At 37.9% G+C, this 9118-nt stretch overlaps 1 long non-coding RNA gene across 1 annotated transcript; it reads left to right on the top strand.

Moving 5' to 3' along the window:
• Positions 1–3340: 3340 nt before the first annotated feature.
• On the top strand, positions 3341–5214 carry LOC130462032 (uncharacterized). The gene is made up of 3 exons (XR_008922143.1): positions 3341–3952; positions 4354–4415; positions 5054–5214. It is a non-coding gene; the product is annotated as an uncharacterized lncRNA (long non-coding RNA).
• The last annotated feature ends 3904 nt before the right edge of the window (positions 5215–9118 follow it).

Genomic DNA, 9118 nt, shown 5'->3' with positions numbered 1-9118 from the left:
AGAAGGTTTTATGAAAGATAATGGGAACTATCAAAGTTTCAAGTTATAAATGATGTTTTATTGCATTTATGAAAATGTTTTACTATGTTCTATTCTCCCTGATTGCAAAGTAAATAAAATGAATTGAAATGAGTTTACGTTGTTAGGGTAGTATGTTACTGGGCCTCGGCTCACGATGTTGCTTTTGTTTTAGGTACGAAGAAGATTATGGGATGCCTTAGAGTGAGGATGCAACCATCAAATTCACGATCGATGTTTAGTAAAGATAACTATGTCATTAGTAATAAAGGGATGTATTAATTAAACTCTAAGTTTGATTTCACGATTTGAGTTAGATCTTCAAATTAATGTTTAAACGTGTTAGAAATATTTATTAAGGTTTACTTAGATTTCAATGTAATTTTTAAAGGATTAATCGAAGTGAAGTATAATTACTGTTACTCAACAGTAGTCAGTAAATGTAAAAAGGTTATGTCGTCTTGTATTTCCCACGAGGGAGATACGACAAGTAACGCTCCGACTAAATTAGGGTTTCCGCTGCTAATTAAAGATAATTAACCTAATTAATGGTGTTTAGAAGTCGGGGTGTTACAGTTTGGTATCAGAGCCAAGGTTCTGCGACCATAAGTGCTAAACTTTACGGGTTTTGCACGAAATAAAATTTATTAGGTTTTAAGGAATAAGTAAAAAGAATAAGTTAAAATCATGCTAAGTTAAAATGAAATGAGTGTGAGTGGTAGGACGGGGAACGCAACGGGAATGTTTTCTTTATTATGATTTGCAGAATTTCTTAGTCTAATTTCAAGAAGAAAAGATTATCTTAAGCGTTGTATCCTTGCGATCAGATCGGCGATGACTTCAAGCGGAAATATTCCTATTGACGGCACTAGAAACGATAACGATGTTAACGATGGCAATGGTAATCACAAATCTGCATTAGCGCTGGAAGGAATGCAAGAAAGAATTGAAGAATTGCGCAAGGATCCCATTTTCGGTGACACCCCAGGAGAAACAAGCGATAATCGAATGGACTTAATGAGATTGATAATGTCGGAACTTCTGCAAGGAAATCTCCAGAAGCCAAGGTCAGAGCAAGAAGAATGCTCCAACATGTTCAAGAAGTTCGCTTCTCATAAACCCCCTACTTATGATGGCAAGCCAGACCCTACTGAATTTGAGGAATGGATTAGCGATATGGAGAAGTTATTTGATGCAACTCAATGCCCCGAGAAATGGAAGGTCAACTACGCCGTATTTTACTTGAAAGGACAAGCCAACCTGTGGTGGAAAAGTGTTAAAGGAATCCAAAATGAGCCTGGTTTTGGTTGGGAAAAGCTGACGGAAGCTATACGGGAACAATTTTATCCCTATTCTCTGCAAATGCAAATGGAATCGGAATTTATCAAACTGAGTCAAGGAAAGAAGAATGTTCTGGAATATGCAGTGAAATTCAATGAGCTTGCTCGATTTGCCCCTGACCTGGTGACTACTGATAGGCAAAGGATGAATCGATTTGAAGGAGGATTAAACATTGAGATCCGTGATCGTCTCTCGAGTTCTAGAATTTCCACTTTCCAAGAGTTGTACGATCGAGCAATTAACGTCGAAAGAATTATCAAGCTTCGAGAAGAAACATATGGAAAATGAAAAGGAAGCTTCGAAGAAAATCAACCGAACAATAAGAAACAAAATGTCAATGTCGGCTATCAAGGAGGGAATAACGGAAACCAAAACTTCAACAAGAATCGCGGATGCGCCAAGTGTGGAAGATGGAACCATACAGAGAAAGAATGTCGAATTGGTACGCGAGATTGTTTCAAATGTGGTAGCAAAGATCACCAAATCAGAGATTGTCCGCAAATACATCGAGAGCAAGGTGATAGGAGAAACGATGAAAACAAAGGAAATGGTGGCACTACAAATTTCAACCGTAATCCCCCACGTGGACCAACATCGAATGGACGAGTGTTTTTAATGCAAGGAAAAGACGATGATGCAAATGACAATGACGACTTCGCTAGTATGGAATGAAGAATGAAGCATAATGACCTTTTGAAATCGTGCGATCGAACATCTAGAATATTTTAGAATAAATGATGGAAATTTTGAAAGTAATATGCGCTAATCGAGTATCTAACTAAGTTGTATTACCATCATCAGTTATATGAATGTTATGCTTATGTATGAAATTTTCAATTAAAGAATTATGTGTTTAAGATATGCTTTATGGATTATGTTTATGCTGACATGATTGTATTGGTAATAACTAATCGTTACGTATGAAAGTCGTCTTCGATGGAAGTTCTCCTGAGCTCAGAGTACGAGATTATTATAACAAATGACTTTTACAAAATTATTTGACTATTATAATTGTAGGTAAATACTTATTGTCATTATATCTATCTTCAGAATTATAATTTTGCATTAAAAATATTACTACTTTTGGTAGAAAATATTTTCAAACGGGATCTCACAAAGAAAAATGGGAGCCTAGTCTACGCTAACAAGTTTGCCCTTTTTATGTTCTTTGCTCCTCGATCCTATTTTATGAAGTAAAGTAGAGATACAAAAGACGATGGCGGAATATAATTGACCTTAATGACGATTAAGATCAACATATAATTTTGCCCCTTTTGTATTCTTTACTCTTCAATTCTAGGTCTCGAGTTGAAGCGGAGTCATCAAAGAAGATGGCGGAATGAAAGCTAGACATTGTCGGAATTGGAATGAAATTGTGAGATCTTGGTTTTTAAAATAAATATCGTACTTTTAATCGAATGATTTTGATTTTCAACAAACATTTTATAAATCTAATTTTCAAGTTTCGAGGACGAAACTTTTTCTAAGGGGGTAAGAATGTAATACCCCGAAATTTTTAAACTCGATTTATTAAAATTAATAATATTTTATTAACGTAATTTCGTTTTAATTATTAGAAATAATTTAAAAATTTCGTTATTTTAAACGTTTTTACGATTTATTTTAAACGATAAATTTATAAACGAAAATTTATTTATTTTTCGTTAACGATATATTTCACGAGACTTTGTTTTAATTAAACATTTCTATTTTTAGTAATTTCCGAAAATAGAAACAGAATTTCTGAATTTTAGCCAACCATGTGAAATTACGAAAATGCCCTTGGAGTACCAAGATTCCATTTCCTTTCTTCTCTTCCTTGCTCCCCACGTACAAAGTAAGGAGGAAATTTCCTTCCTTCCTTCTTCCCTCATTTCAGTCTCCATTCAAAACAAAAAAATCAAGTTTGCTTCTTCCACTTCAATCCTTTACAAATTCAACAATTTCAGAATTTCTAATTGCAAAAACAAGAGACCAATTCCACTTCTTTTTCTCTCCTCTGTCGAACCACCACCATCAACCACCACCGTTTACCACCACGACCACCTGCTGCCTCCATCATTCCCAGCCACCCGCACCCGCACCAAACCAATCACCGCCTCACCCTCCTCCCAGAACCAACCGAGAAACACCACCCCTGCTCCTCCCCTGTTTCGCAACCCCCTTCCCCTGCCTCCCTCTTTTCGTTCCCCTGCTGCAGCCACCACAATCACACCACCACCACCACCACCGTCTCTCCGGCGCTTCCCTGTTGCGCCGCCTCCCAGTCCGCCCAGAACCTCCGCCCAAACCTCCGGTCACCATCACCCCTCTCCTCCCCTGATTTCTCCCCTGTTCGCGCCCCTCTCCCCCTTCCCTCGCCTGTTTCTGCCGCCTCAAACCACCATCACCGTCGCCTCTCAGCGCGGTTTCACCGCCCAGGCTGAGCCCCCAGCCTCCCTCCTCTCTTCCTCCTCCCCGTGTTCCTCCTGTTCGTGCCCTGCTTCGTTCGTGCCCTGCTCCCCTTGCTGCTCAATTTCAGAAACTTTGTTTCTGAAATTGAAACCTCTTTTACTCCTCCATATTTAAGTTGGGCCAATCAATTGGGCTTTGGGTAAGACAAACATGAATTTCAGATTTTCAATTCCTTAATATTCATGTTTTAATAAATTTTATGATATAAATTATTTACTAATGAATTGTTATTATTTTCAGGAAATAAATAAATTTGATTATCGAGTTTAAGAAAAATAAATTACCGTACTTAATTTATCAAGGACATAATTAAATAAATCTTGTGTAATTGATTTAGAATTTATATATACTTCGATTGAAATTTCCATAAATTATATATATTACTAAAATTGGTGTTTAATTATATTTTCATTAAAACTATGAATTTATATATTTCTAACTTTATTTTTTTAGAAAATTCGTTATTTATAATAATTCGAAATTTCTAAGTTAAATTATTACCATATTAATAACTAATTCAATTATTTAATATTTTGAAAGAAATTGGACTCGGAGTTCAGGAAGAACGATCCATCGAACAGGAAGTATAAACTACGGTTGAGGTAACGTCTATTGCTAACACCCACAATCTCCTTATGAAATGTGTTTTATGAGATTATGTAATGTGTTTATAATGATATGCTTTTATTGGATTGTGGGATATGAAATGTATTTATAAAGTGTGTTTTATGCATGATGATATTCAAATGTGTTTATGAATGATTTTATAAGAATGATGTTTTATAAGTTACGAATAAGATACGAAACATGATAAATAAAAGTGTAACCGGTTCTGGCAGTTAGTGGGGTTACTATTTCTAGGTCGTGCACGTACCGCCGTACCGCGGGACACCCAACAAGGGAGAGTGCTCCTTGAGGGTTACCGCAATCTAAAAAAAAGAAACAAATTAGGTATGGGCGTATGTCCAACAAGGGAGAGTGCTCCTTGAGGGCTATCGCAAGGTGGGAGACGTCCCGCAAGGCTAGCTTGTCAGTTACCAAGTAAAAAGAAGGTTTTATGAAAGATAATGGGAACTATCAAAGTTTCAAGTTATAAATGATGTTTTATTGCATTTATGAAAATGTTTTACTATGTTCTATTCTCCCTGATTGCAAAGTAAATAAAATGAATTGAAATGAGTTTACGCTGTTAGGGTAGTATGTTACTGGGCCTCGGCTCACGATGTTGCTTTTGTTTTAGGTACGAAGAAGATCATGGGATGCCTTAGAGTGAGGATGCAACCATCAAATTCACGATCGATGTTTAGTAAAGATAACTATGTCATTAGTAATAAAGGGATGTATTAATTAAACTCTAAGTTTGATTTCACGATTTGAGTTAGATCTTCAAATTAATGTTTAAACGTGTTAGAAATATTTATTAAGGTTTACTTAGATTTCAATGTAATTTTTAAAGGATTAATCGAAGTGAAGTATAATTACTGTTACTCAACAGTAGTCAGTAAATGTAAAAAGGTTATGTCGCCTTGTATTTCCCACGAGGGAGATACGGCAAGTAACGCTCCGACTAAATTAGGGTTTCCGCTGCTAATTAAAGATAATTAACCTAATTAATGGTGTTTAGAAGTCGGGGTGTTACAACAGTAAATCCTAAGGAACCAAACACACAAAAAACATCGGATGATCATCAATTATTACCAGAAACTTAAGCTACTTATGAACTCAACAAAAGTCAAGAAAACAATATATACCAATGGAGGAAGGCATTCATTCGCCTGTTTTCGAAGAACCGAGAACCCACCATCAGTGCTAGTGTCGGATGCAGTCAAGACCTTAGAGAAAGACCGAATCGATGGCCTCGGTGGCTCAGGTGGGCAGGGATCAGGTTTACGCGATTCAGTTTGCTACACACCCAAATGACAAAAGCCACAAAATTAGACATAAACTACAATTATCAGGAGAAAATCAAATAAAGAAAACACCCCCCAAAAATAGTATAAACAACCAAATCAAAAGATGCAAAGGCCATGTCAAAATCAAGCAAAAAATAACATCATTTTCAAAGAGTCTTACATCTGCTTCAGGCATTAAAATGATTTGTGCATACACTTCATCTGCTTCTTTTTCAGCCTACAATCAAACAAACAAATAATTTTCTTTACCAATTCATACTCCAATTTAGAATAAACTAAACTAAATTAAATTTCAAAATTATAAGAATTCCTGGTTACCTTACTGGTCAGCCATTCTGATGTTTATCAGTTCCAAATTTCAACCAGTGTGGCAAAGCACCAAATTTCAACCTTGTAAATTTCAACCCTATCAAATCCAATCAAAACTGACTTGATATATAGAAAGAGGGGGAGAGAGACATACAGCTTTCTATGAATCGCATTTGATTAAAAAAATAAAATAGAATAAGGAATTGACGCCAACATAAATAGAAGTTGGTCCGGATCAACCACTATACTCCCAGGAAATATAGTTAGGGTTTGGAAATTGAAGGAAATATAACCCGGGTTGCGTGAGGCGGCGACGCGTAACTCCAGCGGTGGAGGCGGCGGCATAGACAGGACTGCGTTGGGAAATCCCTAGTTCTTCTTCTCACCTTCGTTGCGGCGTTGAAGCTAAGGGATTTGAGTCAGCCAATTGATGTTCCTCTCCTTGATGCCACCGTCATCGCTTTCTATGGCACCGGATCTAAGGAAGAGGTATGGTGGTAGTGAATCTTATGACGCTCGGTTAATGATAATTTCAACAACATAACGTAAAATAACAAATTCACCAACAAAAATGTAAACCTAAAATGACGAATTGAAGCCTGAAAAACTCTAGTGTGAACTAAGGGGAAAAGAAAAACCTTTCAGCGGTGGCAACATTTAGAGAGACGTCATCGGGCAAGCGAATCGGAGAGCATCCACTGTGACGGATCTTCCTTCCATAGCCGCTATGGCGGCGACGCTAGCGACTGGATGAACGGAGGAGTACCAGGCATGAACAGATATAAGTGGTTTATGCAAAACTCGCAGAACTCATGCAGGGGATTGAAAGGAGGCATACCGGAGGCCGATCTGGAGAGAAAGTATGAGATTGGGGCTCCCTAGAAATGGCTTTATTGTTTGGTGAGGGTCTGAGGGAAAAGTGAAGAGAGTGAAAAGTGAGAGGAGAGAGTCTAAGAGGCTCATCAAAGTGGACACAAAAATGAGAGGGTGTGAGGGTATTTTCGTAATTTCTTCGGTGGACACGAAAAGTGGTGTTACTTAATTTCCCCTCCCCTCTTGGCTTATATAATAGAGATTATGCCCTTTTCTTGAGCGTACGTGCACTTAAACATTATGCGTTCCGACATGAAAGTATAATTTGTGCGTACTAGCCTTTGGGGTAATTTGTAAATGCTATCTGGATTAATTTCATGACTCGTTTGATTAACGTAATTCCATAAAAATGCCTATAGTGCAATTTTGAATTTGCACTTCTTTTTTTGATGGACGTTTTTAACTAAACCAATGTATCGTTTAGCACAAATGCGTTTTGGTTATTTGAATTAGCTGCACCAACGTACGCATATTTATTTATTTTTGACTTCATAAACGCACAAAATTAATTATGATATGGTAAGTGGCCGTTATTAAGAGCTTGCGCAGAGACCCGGAGCGCAAGAAATCTTTCGCGCTCAGAGCTAGGCGCAAGAACTGTTCTGCGCTTGCCAGCAAGCGTGAATTGTTTCTCACGCTAAGTTGCAGGCTCACTTTTCTTTGTTGCATATCAGAATGTGCGTGCCATTCGCAACAAAATTCTTGCGCTGCCTTTTGGGCGCTGGGAATTTGTTTCTCGGGTCGGGCTGGCGTGAGACAATGTTTTGCGCCCAGTTCCGACCCCTGGATTTTAATTTTGTTTTCTAAATCAATTCGTAGCTAATTATTTATTTTTCAACGTTTTGAACCTTTTTATTAATTCACTTTTAATATCGTTGACTTCAAACTTTGCGTCTGGTTAATTAGTTTTGCACATAGCACAAAATTTTCTACATGAAACTAACAACGAGCATGATTTTATGGAACTTAAAATATACACATTTAGTTTTATGTAAGTCTCTATGGTCAATAATAGGCTTCAGTGTCAAAAAGGTACCAAATCAATCGTCAATTCTCCGACAAGCTCTTTGTATAAGTAGTCGGGTTCATGACGAAATTTATCAAGGCCTATCCGATAAACGCTGGAGTGGCGCGCATCGAGAATGGACCTATGAGATAAGTGATTCGATTTGGGTGGGTGTGCTACGATGCACAGTGGCGAGTGAACAATATCCGATGCGCGTGCACCCCCCGGGGCTAGTAGGTGTCCTTAGTCCCAACTTCCGAGATAGAACATGCCAAGGAAGCCAGGATTACGTGCCGGTCTGGCCGATTATGTCCGGTTTAATCGTGTACATTGAAATTTCAGGGCGTCCCAATTTAATAAGGAAATAAAAGCAGCGTAGCGGTAGATTTTTCCCTTGGGCTAGGTTCCCTTACTACTTGCGCGAGTATTTCAATAAACTCCCCAGCGGAGTCGCCACTGTGAGGGGGGTCAAAAAGACGAGTTTAGAGTCTTTTCTTACTTCTTCCCTTGCGGATGTGTAGTAAGAAATATTAAGTAAAATCGGACTAACTATGGGCAATTAGCCTCTTTTTACTAGTCTATGGAGTCGTCATTCAGTTTTACAAAACTGAAAAAACCTGGTTATTGTGATACGTGAGTACAAGCTTGTGAGACCCAGGCTCAACGTATTTGACCACAACGACCTTAGATTCCTGGTGTGGGAATCGCTCAACATACATCCAGCAAAGTTGAGATTGAAGGTTCGGGGGACATTTACTAATATGGGGAGTGCCACACATTAGCCCATGAAGCGGTCCTTACTAATTCAATATAACGGAGACGGGCCATGCGTTAGACTACATCACTAATTTGAGTTGCTTGTAATGCACAAGTATTAACTAACAATCATCAAGAGGTGATTTAGAATGATTTAATATACCTAACAATAAATCCGAATTGTCCAAGTAATATCTTATTAGGCGTGATAAATAATCAAATTCAGTTTGACAAATATATAATGGTGGTTAAAGCAATAAATCAGATTTAGGCACGTTACAATATAGTGTTTGCTACATTGCGGTTCTAAAAAACTAACCACTTGGCTTTACTGGCTTTCCTTTTTCAACGAACGTTCCTTGACTTGAATAGACTCTTGGGCAGGATCCAGGCTTAATTCGGGCGCCTATACGGACAACGTTCCGCTTAACAAGAGTTAAGATGTTTC

The sequence above is a fragment of the Spinacia oleracea genome, chromosome 5 (assembly GCF_020520425.1).
Source record: "Spinacia oleracea cultivar Varoflay chromosome 5, BTI_SOV_V1, whole genome shotgun sequence".
Lineage (NCBI taxonomy): Eukaryota > Viridiplantae > Streptophyta > Magnoliopsida > Caryophyllales > Amaranthaceae > Spinacia > Spinacia oleracea.
This window is presented reverse-complemented; position numbering and strand designations above follow the sequence as displayed.